Source organism: Mus caroli, chromosome 1 (genome assembly GCF_900094665.2).
Source record: "Mus caroli chromosome 1, CAROLI_EIJ_v1.1, whole genome shotgun sequence".
In the NCBI taxonomy this organism is placed as follows: domain Eukaryota; kingdom Metazoa; phylum Chordata; class Mammalia; order Rodentia; family Muridae; genus Mus; species Mus caroli.
Window position 1 is genome coordinate 23,951,531 of NC_034570.1, and position 21,325 is coordinate 23,972,855.

Sequence of the window (21,325 nt, forward strand, 5' to 3'; positions counted from 1 at the left end):
AGGATCCTGTTTGCATGTACATCTTGCCATCAGCAATAATGTCTTTGGTGTCTGTGCCTGGGATGGATCCCAAGGTAGGGGTGGTCTCTGGATGACATTTTCTTTAGTCTGCTTCATTTTTATCCAGTATTTCCATTAGACAGGAACAATTCTGGGTTAAATTTTTGGAGATGGGTGGATAGTCCCATCCCTCAACTGGGGGCCATGTCTTTTTATTGGACATGGTCTGTTCAGGTTCTATCTCCTTGTTGTTGGGCATTTTGTCTAATGCCATCCCCATTTTTTCCTGGGAGCCTCTCCCATTCCAGGTGCCAGGGACTTTTTACTGGTTTGTTCTGCTCCCCACCCTTCACTGATGCATATTTCTATTCATTCTCCTGGCCCTCCGGTCCTCTCTCCTTTCTCTCCCACCCCATTCCTGATCCTGCCCCATTTTCCCTCCCCCTCTCCTTTCCCACAGAGGTCCTTCCCTCCTCTGCACCTCATGATTTTTTATTCCTCCTTCTATGTTGGATTGAAGCATCCACACTCTGGCCTTCGTTTTTATTAAGCTTCCTATGGTCTTTGAGTTGTATTATCGATATACTGAGCTTTTTGGATAATATTTACTTTTCAGTGAGAACATACCATGTATGTCCTTATTGGTCTGTGTTACCTCATTCAGACGATATACTCTAGTTCCATCCATTTGCCTGCAGAATTCATGATGTCCTCATTTTTAATAGCTGAATAGTATTCCATTGTGCAAATGTACCACATTATCTGTATCCATTCTTCTGTTGAGGTACATCTGGGTTGTTCCCAGCTTCTGCCTATTAAAAATAAGCCTTCTATGAACATAGTGGAACATGTGTGCTTGTGGTATAGTGGAGCATCTTCTGGGTACATGCCCACCAATGGTATAGGTGGATATTCAGATAGAACTATTTCCAACTTTCTGATGACCTGCCAGACTTATTTCCAAAGAGTTTGTACCACCTTGCAATCTCACTAGGAATGGAGGAGCATTCCTCTTTCTCCACAGCTGCAACAACATCTGCTGTCTTCTGAGTTTCTGATCTTAGCCACTCTGACTGGTATAATAAGATGGATTCTCAGGGTCTTTTGGATTTGTATTTCCCTGATGACTAAGGGATGCTGATGTTAAACATATGCAGCTAGAGACACGAGTTCTGGGGTTGGGGGGTACTGGTTAGTTCATACTGTTGTTCCACCTATAGGGTTGCAGACCCCTTTAGTTCCTTGGGTTCTTTCTCTAGCTCCTCCATTGGAGACCCTGTGTTCCATCCAATAGATGACTGTGAGCATCCATCCACTTCTGTGTTTGCCAGGCACTGGCAAAGCCTCACACGAGACAGCTATATCAGGGTCCTTTCAGCAAAATCTTGCTGGCATATGCAATAGTGTCTGCATTTGCTGGCTGATTATGGGATGAACCGCTGGTTGGGGCAGTCTCTGGATGGTCAAGATGGCCATTTTTACTATGCTAATCCTACTAATCCATGAGCATGGGAAACCTTTCCATCTTCTGAGGTCTTCTTTGATTTCTTTCTTCAGGGACTTGAAGTTGTTGTCATATAGATCATTAGGATTAACACAGTGAAAATGGCCATCCAGGCACTGTTACACGTGGTCTCCCTCTAGTGGTATGGACCTCAGATTAGACCAGTCACTGGTTGGCCACTATCACAAGTTCTGCTGCCCCTTTGCCCCAGAATATCTTACAAGCAAGGGTAGGTTGTAGTTTGAAGATTTTGTGGCTGAGTTGGTGTTCGAGTCCCACTATTGGAAGCCTTGTGTGAGAGAAAAGACAGCCTGTCCAGGCACTATACACTCTAATATTAACTGTCCTTGCTATGGTCACCAACATAGATACCTGGGACGAGGAACCTAAAGCTGGATAGCTCAAATACGTAGATGGGGGCTGAAGGGATTGTCAATAAAATGATTCCTAATGATATTCTGCTATAATCATAAATCATTGCCTAGCCTGGTTGACATCATAGAGGCCTCTACAGGTAGAAGTACTGGGTTTCCTGGCCCAGACTTGAAATGAGGGTTTGTGCCTAGTCTTATTGTATCTTTGTTTGTTGTGTGTAGCTAATATCCCTGGGAGGTCCGGTTTTTTTCATGGAAAAAACAGGGTGAGTAGATTTGGAGGGGAGAGGAGGTGGGTACTATGAGAAGTGGATGGAGAGGCAACTGTGTCATGATAAGTTGAAGCAAACATTAAAAATAAAAATAGTTTAAAATATAATTTAAAAAATATTACAAACTTTGCTGTGGACAGCTTCTCATTGAATATGGAAAATAAATGAGCAAGTAACAGGGAGAGTTGTAAAGGAGGAGGTACCATAGAAAGATTGCCTGACATATTTTGGAAATCATAGGAATTAACAGTGTGGTTTTAATTGTATATCCATAATTGCATATCCCAAAACAGAAATGAAAAGGATGCTAATTGGAGTACTTAACATACTTCAGTGAAACTGCAAATGTTAAGAGAGCAGTGAAATGGCTAAAGATAAAAGAATAAGAAAGTAAAGTGAGGAAAAGAGAAGATAAGAAAAGAGAAGATACCCAAAGCCTAGATAACAAAAGTCCAAGGAGCACCAAGCTGTTTAGATTGTATATCAAAGACAATGTAGAAGCAAATATTAAAAGAATTATAGAAGGTGAAAAATTTGGAATTATTGTGCATCATTATCTCTACTTAAAATATCCATACCATAAGTGGCTAAAAGAGAACCATGTAAAATAAGCCAAGTGAGGAACTGTGGAGTATGGAGAGGGTGGAGGAGGAAGAAGGGAGGATCTTCCTGGCATCACAGCATTTAGTTTCCCAGGGAAAGCAGGGATGGGTTGAGGTGCCAATCCAGTAATATTTCCTCCTTGCTTTAAACAAGAAATCACAGCAAGATTTTGCTGAAGGGACCCAGATATGGCTATCTCTTGCGAGACTATGCCGGAGCCTGGCAAACACAGAAGTGGATGCTCACAGACAGCTATTGGATGTATCACAGGGCCCCCAATGGAGGAGCTAGAGAAAGTACCCAAGGAGCTGAAGGGATCTGCAATCCTATAGGGGGAACAACAATATGAACTAACCAATACCCACCTCCCCCCCCCCAGAACTTGTGTCTCTAGCTGCATATGAATCAAAAGATGGCCAAGTCGGTCATCAGTGGAAAGAGAGGCCCATTGGTCGTGCAAATTTATATGCCTCAGTACAGGGGAATGCCAGGGCCAAGAAGTGAATGGGTAGGGGAGTGGGTGGTAGAGCTTGTGGGGGACTTTTGGGATAGCATTGGAAATGTAAATGAAATAAATACCCAGGAAAAGCCAGGGCCAAAAAGAAAATGGGAATGGGTGGGTAGGGAAGTGGCAGGGAGGGTATGGGGGACTTTTGGGATAGCGTTGGAAATGCAATTGAGGAAAATACGTAATAAAAAATATTAAAAATTTAAAAAAAAGAAAAACAACAATAACAACAACAACAAAAAAAGGAAGCCAGAGCAGCCAGTTAGTGTCTCTCCACTATTCACCTATCTAGGACATCATATATGTATGTGTATATATGTATGTGTATATAAGTGCATATAATGTACATATATGTACACATATATGTATATGTGTATATATGTATGTATGTATAGATATATTATATTAAAGTTTATATTTTGCTTTAAAAAATATAAAAAATATAAAAAGAAAGAAAAAGAGGCTCAATTGCTAGGGCTCCTTTCTTTCTGGCCCAAGAACCACTCACTGGCCAGAGGCTTGTGACTGCATGCAAACTAAATCCATGCTATACCCTAATTGACTTTGAAAACTATTTTTCATGCCAGAAATGAGTAAAATGTTCTTTTGCACTATTTATTTTATGTTTAGGCTTAATGTACAGTACTTAACCTTCATGCTGTTATCAGGTGTGAGATGGCAATGCGTCTCACATTTCTCTGGTATTACAATCTGGCTGTCATCACTCAGACATGGATGTTTTCTGTTTTGTTTTATCCTCATTTTCTATCTCCCTCCACATTGCCTTCTTCTCCTAGGAAGCCATTTGTAATGCAGATGACATATGTTCTTAGACAAAGACTTATTCTTGCAAACTGTGTTTTTTTTTCTTTCTATTTTCAACTTCACAGTGGGGTTTTTGAGTCCCACCTGTGTCCTAGGTACATCTACCCTTGTCACATACTGGGTTTATGGCTTCATAACTTGGTAGAGCCCTTGTGCTGTGATTTATTGTATGTTCTTGTCTGTTCCGCAAGATATGTTAAAGCATGCAGAATTCAATGCTCACTTAGTTGCCTTGTATATAGCCCTGAAAGAATCATACAGGGTATGCATCCAGAAGTTATGTACATGCCTATACTTTATAAATTTATTTTCCTGAGAAGGTGCTGGACGTTTTCTTCTACTATGGTGATAAACACTTAAAATTATCTTCCTGTAATGCAGCTGATGGTATAGAGTCAATATGCTATGTAGGAGAACACAGTAAAGTTCAATGCTGGGGTAAAATATGTTCTAGGGAGATAGATATTCAAATATTAACGTATAAATCATATTAATCTAAGAGAAGAATGAGGAGAAATGAGAACAGTGGGGGAAAAGACTATACTTCTAGCATCCTTGTTAAGGTCTTCCTTTGTTTCTGGGCAGTTTGTAGATCTACACCATGTAATTGATTTTAGAATCCAGTAATTTCCTCCTTGCTTTAAACAAGAAATCACAGAATAGAACTTTCCCCAATTTGAGACTGCCAGCCTGACTTTTCTTCAAATATCATGGTTGTTCTTCCCATGGTTGTAAGGCTACAGGCAACCTTTTTTCTTTTAACTACTCATTTTATTTGTTTACATTTTGAATGATATCCTCCTCCCGGTTACCCCGCACACACACAACTCCCCATCGCATCTCCCTCTCCCCCTCCTCTTTGCCTCTAAGAGGGTGCTCCTTCATCCACTCACCAACTCCCATCTTAACTCTCTAGCATTCACCTATGCTGGGGCATCAAACCTCCACAGGACCAAGGGCTTCCTCTCCCATTGATATCAGATAAGGTCATCTTCTGATATATATATCTGGAGCCATGGATACCTCTCTGTATACTCTTTAGTTGGTGGTTTAGTCTCTGGGAGTTCTGAGGGGTCCAGTTAGCTGATATTGTTGTTCTATTGTTGCAAACCCCTTCAACTCCTTCAGTCCTTCCCCTAGATCAAGCAATGGGGTCTCCCAGCTCAGTTGATGGTTGTCTGTATCCACATCTGTTTTAGTCATGTACTAGAAGAACCTCTCAGGGAACAGTCATAGCAGGCTCCTGTCAGCAAGTGCTTCGTGGCATCAGCAATAGTGTCTGGATTTGGTGTCTGCAGATGGGATAGATCCCTAGGTGGGGCAGTATCAGGATGGCGTTCTGGGTTTTTCTTTTTTCTTTTCTTTTCTTTTCTTTTCTTTTCTTTTCTTTTCTTTTCTTTTCTTTTCTTTTCTTTACTTTTCTTTTTTTGCAAATTTCTGTACTGATTTTAGAACTTGTCCTGTTTGTGCCTTTTGTCTGAAGAGTTATTGCTGACATACATCAGCCTGTTCTAATTACTAAAACCTCAGGTGGTACCTCTGACAAGACTTAAGACTTTTTCTAACCACCTCCTGTAAAATGTTCACCCTGGCTATAAAATTCTAATCTGAACTTCTTCACATAAGCTTTCTTTATTGACTATATTTGTGATTATTTGATTTTCAGTTATTTTCTGCCTATAATAGAAACTTAATATAAATTAGAATTTATAATATTACACTTGGGAGGCAGAGGCAGGCAGATTTCTTAGTTCAAGGCCAGCCTGATCTACAGAGTGAGTTCCAGGACAGCCAGGGCTATACAGAGATATCCTGTCTCAAAAAACAAACAAACAAACAAAAAATTATAATATTTAAGCAAAAGATCTGGAAGGTAAAGGAAAATGAATCAAGCAAAGAATTATAAGAGAAAACAAAAACAAGATAAAAACCTCAATAAAAACATTAAGTTAATTTTGTATTTGATATCTACTTCTAGTCATGGGGTCTGCCTTAAAATATAATTGGCATACCCAGCCAGACAACCTTGGAGAAAAGTAATTTTTCATTGTAAGCAATTATCAATGGAATCAATGGAATTTGATTAGGAGTCAACAATGAGGGCTATATATACTTCTCTCCTATCTCTTTGACCACTTCTGGCTTAGACCTGTCCAGGCATTGTGAATGCTGCCACAGTCTTTGGGAGCTCATATGTGTATCAGTCCCATCATGGTTAGAAACTGTTTTGTTTCTTTACTGTTTTCCACCCTCAATCACTGGTTCCTTCTATCTTTTCTTCAGAATTCTTTGAATTCTGAGTGGATGGACACACTCCATTTAAGAATGAGTTTTCCAAGGTTGTTTTACTTTTTGAGTCAGTGTCTTATGATGCATCATGAGCTGGCCTAAAACTTTCTAAGTAGACTAGGATGTTCCTGAAGTCATTGATATCTGTCTGCCTCTGCCTCCTAAGTGCTGAGATAAAGGATGTGTGTTAATATGCCCATCCTATAAAATTTGATAAATATACATCTAAAGGTATTTTGTATATTCTTTCACATAACCATTTATTTTATACATCATATCATAAGTAAATGAAAAATAACAAATATGTATTTTTACATTTGCAACTTTTTGCTTATATTCTTATCCCTGAAAATCTGTGATAAAATCATAAGTTCCTTTATTTGGGTAGAAAGAAGTTTGAAGAAAGTTTAAAAGGGCTATCAGAATGCAGAGATGATCATCTATGGACATAAACAGAACAAAGTAATCTCTAGCAATTAATATAGTTTTTTTCTTATTCTAAGTCTTAGCTAATATTTCTATACAAGGTTCATTGAGACCTCACAAATGGGAAAGTTCTCTTCTTTTACAATCTCTACTGTAAGAGAACCTGACATCTTTTAATTACAGAAAGCAACCACATTTTTGTTATCCAGACAACTTGAACACTCAGGAAAGTGTCTCATTTTACAGTCAGAAAATATTGTTTGGATTTCCTCACATACCTCCTTACTAAGTGATAGTTTAGCAAGGAATAATAGGAGCATTGCAATTAACCTGTTACTTGGTGCGAGTTGTCAAAATTGAAAATTTCCTTGACAAGTAAGAGTTCTTTCCATCTCTATGATCAATAACAAGCCTAGGCATTACTAAAAGTTGTTTTAATAAACATCACAACTTCATGCATTCATTTGAACATTGTAATCAAGATTTCTTAAAGTCTTTCCTTTTCATGTGTATAGGTATGGTTGCACTGGGTAGGTTCTAACAGAATGAACACCAAATTGAACTTTTCTATTTGCGGGTATAAATTTATTTAGCAAGGACATCACTCACCTTCAATTTAGATATTTCAATTATTCTTTAAAAACTTAAAGTAGTATAATGTACTGATGTCAATTTTGAATTACTTACATATTTACTTCCCATCAAAAAATAAATTTTTAATAGAGACTTTTATTTAAAATATTAGTACAAACAAATTAAAGCTTGCTTTCTAATGGAATCAGTGGTCACAGACCACTAAGACAATCAGGGAGAAATTTGTATATTATATGAAAAGCAATTAGATTTTTTTTTTCTTAGTGAAACTAATAGAGAAAAGTGGATTGAGTTTTATTCAACCTCTAACAAGTACTTCATTTATAAAGTCGGAATAATTTTTTTCCTGAGAAAGATTGGATACTACACATTTTCTGCAGTCTTGGGAGCAGAAACTCTATTAGAATTTGTCTGTTTATTATGCAAGCAATTATATGAATCACTGGAAGATGTAGGCAAGGAGGTGATTCACTGAACATTGATTTACAAGCTAGAATTTAGAGAAACAAGGGAAGTAAAAAAGAAACTATGTCAATGTATTATGATATGACAAAAGAGAGGGGATATCAGAATACATGTGATCTGACTGGAAACATTTTTTTAAAAGGGGGAGGTTAATACTAGAGAAGGAAGGAAGGAGTTAAATAATAGTGAGAATATATTTAAACATCTGAAATAACCGTATTATTAAATAGTTACAAAAATTAAACAGCATGTAAAATACATAAATCTCTGTATAAATCTACAAATATAGCTTTAACATAATTTTCTTATCTGGGCTGAGAATGCTACACAGAAGCATAGAAGGCTGCTTATATAGTAAAAATCGCACCATTAACCATGAAAGACATTACTATGAGTTGTTGGTTAAAGTTATCAAGAATACTCCTAAAACATTATAGATGTTGCCTTTTCTCTTGATTATCCCCAAAGGTGGAAGATACATTTGTTTTGGGAGACACAATCCATGTCAGACACAGGGTTCAGAGATCTCTGAACTAGAAGTGAGCTGAGCCTCCTTTCTGAGCACTAGCTTTCATGGTACCAAAAGGTGCTGCACACACTTCCAAAGCAATTACGCAACCAATAGCCTGACCAACTGTGACATCTATGAACTAGAAAAACAAACAAACAAACAAACAAACCAAAGCCAGTCTGGCACAAAAATGGTAAGGGTGTAGTAGTATCATACTTAACTTGTTGAAAACATACTATTCTCTAAATAACTTCATACAATCACAACAGGAAAGAAATCATGTCTAATATAGAAAACTGAGCTAAGTGTCCTGCATTAGTGAAGTAGTGGGTCTTGGAAGAGAACATGCAAGTGCCACTTCCCAAGCTAGAATAATCTCTAGGTACACTGTAAACATTTTTTTCTTTACAAACATGGATGTCTTCATGCCTCATCAAGGTTACTTATCTTTTCAGTAAAGCAAAATATTACAGAAAACTACAGTGCAGAGTTCAAGATCTCAGACAAAATGGATACATCTAGAAAGCAATTGCCATACCTAAGGTCTAAGGACTATATTGGGAAAGAGAGTAGAAATATGAAAATATTAATAACCAGTAGATTTGGGAATTTGTTGTGAGACTGACTCTTCTAGTAATGTTAGAGCTCCAACCATAAATTCTCAATAACATAATAATATGATTGTCTAAATATGTGCTGAAGAAGGATGACAATAAGACACAAGTAACGTGTACCATGAAAAATTCAAGAGGTTTCATGCCTACACCAAGGACAACTAAGCAATGCTCAGAGTTACAGAACTATTCTTCTGTGGGGAAGAACACAACAATAGATATTTAATATCAAATGGTCAACCCTGAAAGCAGGCAAAGAATTAAAATTATTGAGACAGAATGTGTTTGTGTGTGTGTGTGTATATATATATATATATGTATATATGATTGTAAGAAAAATAATAAAAAGAGAATTAAGGAGAAAAGCAATGCTCTATGGGAGGGTTTGGAAGGAGGAAAGGCAAGGGAAAAATACCGTAATTACATTAATATCTTCAGATATAAATTAAACAATACAAGCTTCAACATCTGAATTAAATAATAAGTTCTGAAAATAAAGCAAATTAAGAGACATTCTACAGAATATCTGTTCTGTACAATAAGAAATCTGTTAATGTCTTAGAAAGTTTGTAGATTAAAAGAGTACTACAATGGCAACAGCATATGTTCAGTCCTCATAAAGATGTCTCTGGACAGCTCTTGGAACATTGGAACATTTCATAAACTTGGGTTATTTAAAATGGAAATACAAAACACCTGCATTATAAACCAGTGCAAAGAAGATTAATTTACAGAGCATGACAATATTAAAAAATAAGAAAGCTTAGAAATACAATTTAAGACAGATTAAATCTCTTATAAAATGTGACAGACTCAGTACTAAGAAATCAATTTAGTTCGATATGATCCACAGATCCAGTTCCAATACAGTATAAATTAAAGTCAGCCAGGATTTATTTATAATTCTCTAGGTTGATTTTTGATTTATTTGCAGGAAAATAGAAGATGTAGAAATTCAAATATTTAATGAAAATTAAAAGTGTGAAAATGTAAATTTCATAATGTCATTTTAGGAATCTGAGGTCTTGGCAAAGGACAGAACAATAAATAAATGGAAGGGGCTAGAAAAGCTTCAAATCAACCTATACGTGCATACCAGTTGGGCACGATTTATTTTTCAATGCATATTAAACCTGGAAAGTCATTTTCTTTTTTTCATTAAAGAAACAGAAGATTTGCCTTTCATAAGGTGCATTTACTTAGTGTCAGACAGAACTCACTCTTTTCCAACTGGTTTCTTTCATTTAGCACATGAATTTTAGACTGATCTATGTCCTTTGATGAATATATAGTGTGTATAGCAGTGATCAATATTTCATAGAGCTGGATAATTGACCATTTATCCATTCACCTACTCAAGGAAATGTGTTTTTTTTCCAAGCAATATATACATACATACATACATACATACATACATACACACACTCATACATACATACACACATACATACACAATCTATTATATAGATATAGATATATGTTGTGTTTGTGTATATATATATATATATATATATATATATATAACAAGCTTAATTGAGATTTTAAATGAAATAGCTTATCTTCTTATTGTTATGTTCTAAGTCATAAACACCAGTAGCCACCAATGGTCGCTGGCATAGAAGTACATCTATTGTCACAAAAACTACAGAGGATATTGCATGATTGATATTGTGGTAGACACTTCCATGTGTTGATCCAATCCAAACCTACAGACTATGGGAAACAAGAGAGTCCACAATGTCATCTGTTAATTTAATGATGTGCATGACTAATATATGATGAATAAATGTCTTTTGTCACAAGTGATGGATATTTACTTAAATAAAATTTCCATAATTTTTATATTTACATTTTTAAAAAATTGACTATTTTGATTCTAGAGATGTTTATGCTAGATCAGTTTTAAAATGAATTAAAATTTTCATGGGAAACAAAGTAAAACCACCACAACAACATTAACAACAACAACAAAACTAAGTTAAAGAATTAAAACCTGGTGCAAGGTAGGTCTATAAGAAATTCTCTTAAGGAACAGTATCTTTTCATTTCTGGGCTAGTAGTGCTTCATACAAGTACCAAAGGTCACTTAACAAAACCCTAGTACAAGGTATATGTATATGTGTGTGAAGGTTTTGTAGGGAGGAAAATGAAAGATAAATGTAATTAAAATAAATATCTCAGAAATAGAAAAATTAAAGATATCTATTGAGATATTAAAATGTTATATATGTAATATGATTATATAGGACATTTAAAGTTATTTCTGAAGAAATTTAGGATTTTACTTCAATTAAAATATTTTACAGTTAAAATAATAAGCATATTTAAATAAACATTTCCTGAAATTCAATATCTCTGGTTATCATTGATTAAAATAAAATTGATAAAAATAGTATTTTAATACATTAGCAAATTAAACAATATGAAATCTTAAACTTGACTTCAGGAAACCTAGAGAAAAAGATAGATAGGAAGACTATATGATGACCACACATTTTTACAGCACAATGATGAACTATGTGTTTCTTGTACTTACTTTTAAAATGGGGTGCTGAAAGATCAGTCCAAGCTCACATATTTTGAATTGTTTTTGTATCAGTACAACAATCAGTTAGGAGTCAATAACACATGAACTATATTAAATTGTTTTTAATATATTTTTGCCAATATAATTTTTCATATTTCTGGATTAATTCATGTTAAAACTTTATAATCTATAAGAACTAATTTTTTATTTAGAAGAAATAAAGTTAACTTTTTCTGTAATACACATAGATTTACATTTCATATTTTATTTTTATTTTCGGTGATATGGGGTTTATATTGTAGAGCTCTGTATAGCCTGAAGCTCATTAGGTCTATCATGATGGTCTAGAACTTACAGAGATTTGCCAACTTTACTCCTAAGCTCTGAGATCAAAGGCCCATAGCTTCACATTCTCCTTAACTGATATTCTATTCAAACTGACCTTCACTGTTACTATATTTGGGACTCATAGATTTTGGTTGTAGAAATACAATACTACCAATAGTCAACAGTATCCTGAGACTCGGGGCTTCCAAATAATAGGTAGATGCATGAATAATAGAGCAAAGAGTAAAGGTATTTAGAGAATTTGGAGTAATCAACAATGACTAAAGTGTGTGTGACAGAATTATAGCTAAAACAACTTGATTTTGTATGTGAGGAAGCTGAAGAAGAAACTGGTGATTTTTTAGTGACTATATGAATTGAAGGAATATGTTTGTGGTACTAAAGTCTAGGTCCAGTGTTTCTCAGGCATCAGGACAGGCAAGCTGATAGCATCTATCTCTGAATGAATATAAATCACCTTTGGGAACTGAAAAAAAGTAAGAGTGTGCTCAGATGGACAAGAAATCAGGTGGTCTGGTCTTAGCTCAAAGTCTTTTGATATATATTTTGGAAACTATGGGGAAAAGGTTAGATTTGAGGTTAATCATAATGTGTTGTATGATATTAGTTCAAGTAAGAGATTAACTGATTTTAGGTTATATTTTAATAATCATGCATCTTATAGAAAAGCCATTTACAACTGTACAAAAGTGTCATGGTTTTGATACATTAATTAGCTTATTATTTACTCATTTATTTATCTATTTATCTATTTATTTATTTATGATTCTAGGATGAGACCCTTGTACAGGTTAGGTAAGTGTTCTACCCCTGAGCTATATTAGCGTTGTTGTTGTTGTTGTTGTTTTTAAAACTAAATTAATAAAAATAACTTCTTCCTTAGTTGCTGGTCTGTTGCTATGAAGAGTCATCATAATGAAGGCAACTAAAATGGGTGAATATATTTATTTGGAGCTGACTTACAGTTTCTATTATCATTATGGCAGACAGCATGGAGGTATGCAGCAAGACGCTGCAGCAATCCCTGAGAACTCTATCCTGATATGTAGGCAGAGAAAGAGACATACTGGTGCTGTTATGCACACTGCCAGTAATACACTTTCTCCAACGAGGCCACACCTCATAATTAAGATCTCAAAATTAGGCAAGGTGCTGTGTACATGTAATCCTGGAACATAGTGAAACACGTGCCCCTGTGGCATGGTGGGACATCTTTTGGGTATATCCCCAAGAGTAGTATTGCTTGGTCTTCAGGTAGATCTATTTCCAATTTTCTGACAAACCTCCAGATTAATTTCCAGCGTGGTTGTACCAGTTTGCAATTCTACCAGCAATGGAGGAGTGCTCCTCTTTCTCTACATCCTCACCAACATGTGTTGTCACCTGAGGTTTTGATCTTATCCATTCTAATTGGTGTAAAGTGGAATCTTAGGGTTGTTTCTATCTGAATTTCTCTAAAGACTTTGAACATTTCTTTATGTGCTTCTCAGCCATTGGAGAGTACTCTGTTATAATTGCAGGCAAACTGATGAAACAAGGAAATATCAGCCAAAAGGTGATAACTCAGCCAAAAGGACATTCATGTGATGTACTCACTAATAAGTGGATATTAGCCAAAACAAAAAGCAAGCAAACAAAAATGTACAGAATACCAAAGATACAGTCCACAGAACTCAAAAGGTCAGCAATCTGAAGGGCCCAAGTGAGTCGCCTCAGTCCCACTTGGGAGGGAGAAGAAAGCAATTACAACTAGGAAGGCAAGGACGTGGGAATGAAAGTGGACTTGGGTGGAAGAAGAGTGGAATCTGATCTGGTATTGGATTAGGGAAAAGGACTGAAGCCCTGAGGGCCAGCAGAAAGACTGGAAACAGGCAACCTTGGGAGGTAGGAGGTTAGGGAGTTCCTCCAGAATGTACCATAGATCTGGGAGGTGAGAGAATGTCAGGATTCAAGGGAGGATTGAATTCAGGATTCAAGCCCTTAGATGAAATGACCGACAGTAGGGAGAGGGAACTTGTAGAGCCCACATCCAGCAGGAAGACAGGACATTAATTGAGGGATGGGGCTGCTCTCCCACAGTCAAAACTCTGACCCATTATTGTTCCTGTCTGAACGAGCTTCAGGGATGGAAATGGAAAGGATTCTTAGGAAAAGAAAGTCCAGTAACAGGTCCAAAGTGGGATCCAGCTCAAGGGGAGGTCCCAAGTCCTGACAGTATTACTGAGGCTATGGAGCGCTCACAAAAAGGGACCTATGATGACTGCCCTCTGAAAGACCCAACAGGCAGCTGAAAGAGTCAGATGCAGATATTTGCACCCAACCAATGGACAGAAGCTGCTGACCCCTATGGTTGAATTAGGGAAAAGCTGAAAGAAGCTGAGGAGGACCGTGACCCTGTAGGAGGACCAGCAGTCTCAATTAATCTGGACCCCTGAGATCTCTCAAACACTGGACCATCAACAAGGCAGCATACACCAGCTGATATGAGGCCCCCAACACATATACAACAGAGGACTGCCGGATCTGGGTTCAGTCAGAGAAGATGCACCTAGCCCTCAAGAGACTGGAGGCCTCAGGGAGTTTAGAGGTCTGGTGGTGTAGGGGGTTGGAAGTGGGGGCATACTATTGGAGACAGGGGGTGTGAAGGAGGTATGGGATGTGGAACAGTCAGAGATTGGTGGTGGTAGGGCGAGTGGGAATAAAATCTGGAGCGAAATAAATAGATAGATAAATAGATAGATAGATAGATAGATAGATAGATAGATAGATAGATAGATAGATAGATAGATAAAATAGATTGAATAAAAAACAATAAAATAAAAATAAAAGTTAAAAAACCTGAAATGATCAGAAGTAAAAAGTAGTAAAGCTAATAAGAGATGCTGTGTGGCCAGCAAATGAAAGAGACTTGAGATTTTCAATGAATCTATAAGGCAGGTGTTCAGAACATGACAAAATGAGATATATCATTTGGAGTTTTCTTAATTCCCATACAGAGCCAGCTGAGTGACTTCTTCATTTTCCTGTTGCCTGGCCTTACAGTTTCTGTCCTAGGTTTTAGTCTTTGATCGTGGCAGCGTTAAATATTACATGTTTTAGTCTGCTTGAACACAAGCCTTTGGGAATGAGTCTCGGCATGAACTGCAAACTACCTGGTCCTTCTCCCTCCAACTTATGAGTGCTGGCGGCGACTAGAATGAGATTCCCTATCTACTTCAAATGTCTGATCATTGATGAGTAAGCAGGTTCTTATCCATTGTTTTTTATCTTGAAAGCTAAGTTAGGAAACTGTTCTTAGCGTAATCAACCCACAGAAGTTCAGAACTAAAGAGCAGCTTGCACATTGTTGATAGACTATCAAGAGCTTGTGTTTGCAGTGGAAGTCTTGCATCACAGCCTGGATAATTTGATTTGCTAGAACATTGCAAAGGGTATTTAATGAACTGGCTAGTTTCCAAAACAAAGTAAATATTGTTTAGTAATGAAAAATTTGAAATGAAATATTAAATATTATTTAATACCTTAATATGATTAGTTCAAAGAACAACGTTTGTTAAAAGCACTGTTGTGTACACTGGGAAAAACACAAAACTTAGTAGCTTACAATACAATAGTAGAGTACAATACAATATTCTTCGGTTATAAAAATTTAAGAGTGCCCTTTGTCACCATCTATCTGATCAGAAACTTCTATCAGGAGGTGTAGCTAGCCACAATGTTAAATTCAATATCTTAATGGCAATGTTTTAAGTTTTGATCAAATTCCAAGTTTATTCTTTGATTACTGAGACTCCATTGAGCAGGCACAGAATGAGACATCATTTCACCTTTCAGCCTGCCACATGCTAGTATATTTTACTATACTTTTCTGACAATATATTTTATATTTTCGGCTTATAATATAAGTGCATACTTAACTCTCTCTTTCCTCCCCCAAAAGCCCTTATGTTTCTTCAACATTTTAATCATAATCTGTTTTTCTTTAATTGCTGCTTTTCTTTAATTTCTTTAATATATATATGTATTATATATAATTACCACACTCAGTTAATATAATGTCTCTTGTATATATATGCTTTTAAAGATGACCATCTTGATATTACATTACCAATTATTGAGCCCCTCCCTAGGAAAGACTGATTTCTCCAGCTCTCAACAGACTTATTTGCCTGCAGTTCTTTGTTTTGGATAGAAGACTGCACATTAGTATATCTATTAGTACCTCTTTGTTTACATAATGTTTAGGCAGTCATAATTGATCATACTCAGACTTTATGAGTGTTGCTTCTGAAAATTCCAGGACACACAATCACATAGCAAACTCCCTGATCCTTTGAGTCTTACAGTCTTTCTACTCCATCTTCTGCAATGATTCTTAAGCCTTGGGTATACAAGTTGTGTTGTGGATGAATCAGTTGAAACTGACATCTACAACTCTGCATTTTGATTGGGAAACTTTTTCTCTAATGGTTTCTGTCTATTGCACAGCAAAGTTTCCTTGATTAATAGTGAGAAGTAAGCTTGTCTGAGGACATAAGGACAAATATTGAAAGTGTCTCCTAGGTATTGTGGTGTTTCAGTCAAGTGGCTGTTTTAGGTATATTTCAAGATCCACAACTTAACCAGTCCTAGGTAGTTGGCAAGGTAAGAGTATAGATATAAAGGTAGTGTGTAGCCTGGTTTCAGAAGATACCTAAGACCAAATAATATTTCTGCATGATAAAACCGTTGGAAACAGTTGTAAAAAATGATCTACAATACTAATTTATTCTAAAGATAGATCTAAAGAAAGATTTTCATTTCATTCCCTAAGTTGGTAAGTAAGTCCATCTGTTAGAGCAGAAACCAGATACCTAAATTAGCTGAAAAATTGAAGAATCTCAGTAGACCTAGGTTTGGAAGGCATCTGTGGCTACAAGTTCTTGGAAAATACATAAAAGACTCCGGGGAATAGGATGATAACCCTTAGTTGACAGTCTAAAATGTGAAGAAAAAGGAAAATATCATTAAGAACCATTTCTAGTTCCTTAGCAATAATGTTACCACAGTTGACTGTTTTAGTTTATTAGTCAGTATGCTACAAAGGGCAGTATGTTTACACTTAGATACATGATGATAGGAGGCTGGGAGACCAGAATGCCTTAGATATGGGTAAAGAAAGCAGAGCAACCAATGAGATGGCTGATTCCAGGGCCATATGGAGATTTACAATGTAGTAGTATATTTAGCACTGGTGAGCAGGTGGTGTCTGTGTTGACAAATATATTTTAAACATACTGATATTTTAAATAGATTCATTATCTAAATATAGCTTTATTTTATGGGAGGTTGCATATATTTTCACAGAGTTTAAAATGGATGTTAATAACCTGCACATTTACTAATTTTTTTGTGCATGATTGATGCAGATCTGAAAATGTCACATTACAAATCAGCACTTGTTACAATTTATATTGTTAAGTAGTATAATAAAAATAAAATTTTTTGTTTTACAGATTATCTAAAGGGTTATAAGGTTGCAAGTGGTCTCTCAAATACCATGCTTATATTTTCCTGCCCTAATTTTCTCTATCATTGTTGAACAGTCAATATTGATATTCTTATTAACAAATGTGCATATGTTACTATCTCTATGAATATACACATTTCTTTTATGCTTTTCTACATTTTCATTTACATCCAGTCAGACTTCCTACTTATATTCTTCCAGATTGTAATAATTTCTTGGTTTCCACATTTGGAAAACTTGGAAACTTGAAGAAGTAATAACTAGACATTTTAATGAAAATTCAATATAGGATTCTATAATAGTCTTCTCATGCCCACAGAGATTTACCTTCATTAGAAGAATAAATCTTGGAGCAAAATGATGTGCTTATCATGTCTCCACAAGGGCATTTTCTGTGAGCTGAGAACTAGCTTGGTAGTTGGATGGACAGATGATAAGGGCTGAGTTACTAATGATAATATTATGGGAGCACTTCAATAATGTATTATTTATTCTCTGAATTTGTTATTTGTTATATTTACCATGATTGTATTTTTAAAACAAAGTCATTTTGTATACACAATACATGGCAAAAGTAGTGGGTGATGAAAATATTACTTTATGTCTTGATGGGTAACGTTTGAATAAGTCATCTACAATTCAATAGAAATTATTCTAGATGTTTCTAATTATAGGTTTATAAAAAGTTTCATTATATTTCTTAAATTAGGTTTAATTTTCATCATATCAAAATCAATAAGAGACTTTAGTAAGAAAAAAACCCCATAGACAAAGTGCTGGAGAACCATCTCTTCAGTTAAGGGTTCTTCTTGCACTTGCAGAGGACCCAGATTCAGTTTCCAGCACCCATATCCACATGTAATTTTTCCTTCAATGTAGGAAATGCTCTCCTCTGGTTTCTTTGCATGTGCAATCACATATGACATTCATGTGCACAAAAAAGAATATAATTTTTAAAGAAAATATGCATTGACAGTAGGGTTTTCTGAGATTCAAATACTAAGATCTTATTCAAAGTATTCTTGTCTTCAATTTATTTTTGTTGGAGAAAAAGATTTCAGCTTATCTATATATGTAGGTGTTTCCTTGAGTTATTCTTTTTATAATTCTTTTAGGAACAAATATCCATGGTTCTATATGGTGGCCTAGGGGATGCTATGAGTTTCTGACTCCTCTTTATGCCTCTCAGTAGTGTAATACTAAGTCATTCCTTGTGATGATATCACTTCCTTTTTTTTTTTTTAATCTATAACTCACAGAAACTTAGTTTATCTGAAGCATCTCTCACTAGTTAGGCCACAGAATACTTATAGTGAATCAACTGCCATCCAGAGAGAGGAAACCCCTCTCGGGTAAGATTTCACTTTTGTAAAAAGTCAAACAATTGATTTCAGTAAAGAAAATAATGTACATGTCCAATCATGGAGGTAAGCTGCTGTATCTTTTCTTGAGTTCTTCAACAGAATCTTCCTTCAGGTCTGATTTTTCTAAGCGATTGAATAATAATACATTTGTAAGCTTTCTCTCAGGTCCTGACATAAATATCATCGCCATGTCAAAACTTCTCAGCTGAGAAAGTTGTTCTAAGACTTCAGAGATGAGAGTTGGCTTTTCCCTCTGAATGTAAAAGTCGTGTAAAATTGTAATGATTTGATTGAATACATCTGCATCTAGGTTTTTCTGAAAAAACTTCGGATACAAAGATGGTTCAATTTTCTTTACATACTCATACAGCATCTCTGGGGAACTTCTCAACTGTCTGAAATCAGACTCGAGCTGGAAGGAGTTGGCAGGAACTAGAGGCAGAATAGCAGCGGCCAGCTGACCTGGCGTCTGCTCTTCCCTCACGGAGGCCTTCTCACTCACAGGCTGAGGTGCATCCTGCTTCACCTCCACCTGTGCTTGTGGGGCTGAAGAGTCATTGATTGCTTCTATTTTCAACACTTTAGCTCTTGGCCTATCCCCTGCAGGGAGAGAGGTGCCCTGGCTTGAATTCTTCTTGCTTCCAGTGCCCATAGCCTCCTTTGCTCGATCACTCTCGGGAACAGTGGCAGAACTATGGTGCATCAACAGTCTCTATCAAATTGCCAGTTTCTTCAATAAAAACCTTCTTGAGTGCTTTAGGCGATCCCCGAGGAGGACGAGGATTATCCACAGCTTTCACCACATTGTATCTCTGTGTGGAGTCAAGGAAGACATCATCCCAACGGGCTTTCTCAATGAGTTCCTTTTGATTCTGGAAAGCTTGGTTGCTGCTTGTTTATTTCCAGGTTCCAGAAGTAAAACAGTTTCAAAATCTTGCTTGGCCTCATTGATCTTTCCCAAAAATGTCCTTGCGGTTCCTCTTGTGGCAAACGCTTTTGAGTATGAGCCATCTAGTACGATAGCTTGTGTGCAGTCTCTTTCAGCTTCTTCATATCTCTGAATCTTAAGAGAGGCCTTGCTCTGTTATCTGGGAGCAGGGCGTTGGTGCGGTCCTCTGCTATCCCACGGGTATAGTATTCAATTGCTTGCTCGTATTTCCCCTCTTTGAAAAATCCATTGCCCAGGTCTTTTTCCACAGTGGCCTTCTGCCTACCCTGCTGATTGCCCTTTGGTTTTTTTCTCTCCTGCTTACTCTCGGCAGCAGCAGCTTCTCTAGGACCTGAGTTTTCCTTGGATGTTAAAGCCTGATTAATTTTCCTGATTAATTTTCATTTGTTGCTTCAAAGTTATCTATCTCCAGTTCTAACACTTTCTCATAATATTTTCTGGCGTCCTCTAACTTCTGCAGAGCAAACCTAACTGTACCTCGTCTGGTGTAAGTCCTGCTCAAGGCAATTGCCAAGTTACAGTCAGACTCAGCAACAGCAAACGTTTTCAATCTGAAGTAAGCCGATGCTCTATTTGTTGGCAGCACGGGATTGTAGAGGTCAGCATCCATGCCTTTCGTGTAGCATTCAATGGTTCATTGTATTTTCCTTGCTTGAAGTACTTATTGCCCTTTTCTTTTAGCACAAGGGCCTTCTGGAAATCCACAGGAATGCCATCTTAGTCCGACTCTGACTCCTGGGACAGAGAATCGTGGGGGCTGTCTTCTTTGTCAAGCTCCTCGAGAATCCTGTCCACATCAAGTTTTTCCCAGGCATCATAGTCGTAAGATTTTATTCTCTTTTTCGTGTTTTCTTCTTTGGTTTTTTTCTGGAAGACTCTTTAGCTTTACCTTTCTTCTTTCTAAAATTCCCATTTCGAATAGGAGGTAAATTCTCCTCAGCAACGCCACCCTGACTTCTCAGCTCCAGGTCCTTCTCCTTCATGTCCTTCTCCCAGTGCTCCAAGTCCTTCATGAAGTCCTGCAGCTCCTCTGCGTTGTGCTTCACCTGGAGCTGCAACTCAACTGCCTTATTCGTCGGAGTCATCCTGTCCTTCCAAGTCTGCCATGGCCACGACCAACCTCACCGAGTCCTGGGAGACGCATGGCGTCCTACACCACCGCCGGAGGTCTGTCGAATGTGAGAGTATATATCTGTGTTTTAAATCAAATGTGACAATGCTTGGGTTGTGTTTATTTTGACCTCAATACTAAGGAAAGAAAATTTTAAAATGAATTGATAACTAATTAATTAAACATGGTAGGGTGAGGGAAATGTCTCAGCAGTTAGGAATGCTTGCTGATTTTTCTAGAGGATTTGAGTTTGATTTCAACCAGTCACATCAGTAGCTCACAACTTCCCATAAATACGACTTTGCATATCCCACTTCCTCTTCTTGCTTCCATGGAAAGAAAACATGTGGCATACTCACACAGACACGGACACAAACACATATTAATGAAATCAATGTTTTAAAAATCGTACAAATGAGTAGAGAAGATAAAGATATGCCTGTGAGGTTAGAAGTTACGTTTGTAAGTCTTCTTATCAGAACTGATTGTGGTGAGAGCTCAAATCTTCAACATACTAGTAATTAGCTATTCC

At 36.7% G+C, this 21,325-nt stretch overlaps 1 pseudogene; it reads right to left on the reverse strand.

Moving 5' to 3' along the window:
* Positions 1-18,788: 18,788 nt before the first annotated feature.
* LOC110285463 lies at positions 18,789-20,767 on the reverse strand (annotated as a pseudogene).
* Positions 20,768-21,325: the final 558 nt, after the last annotated feature.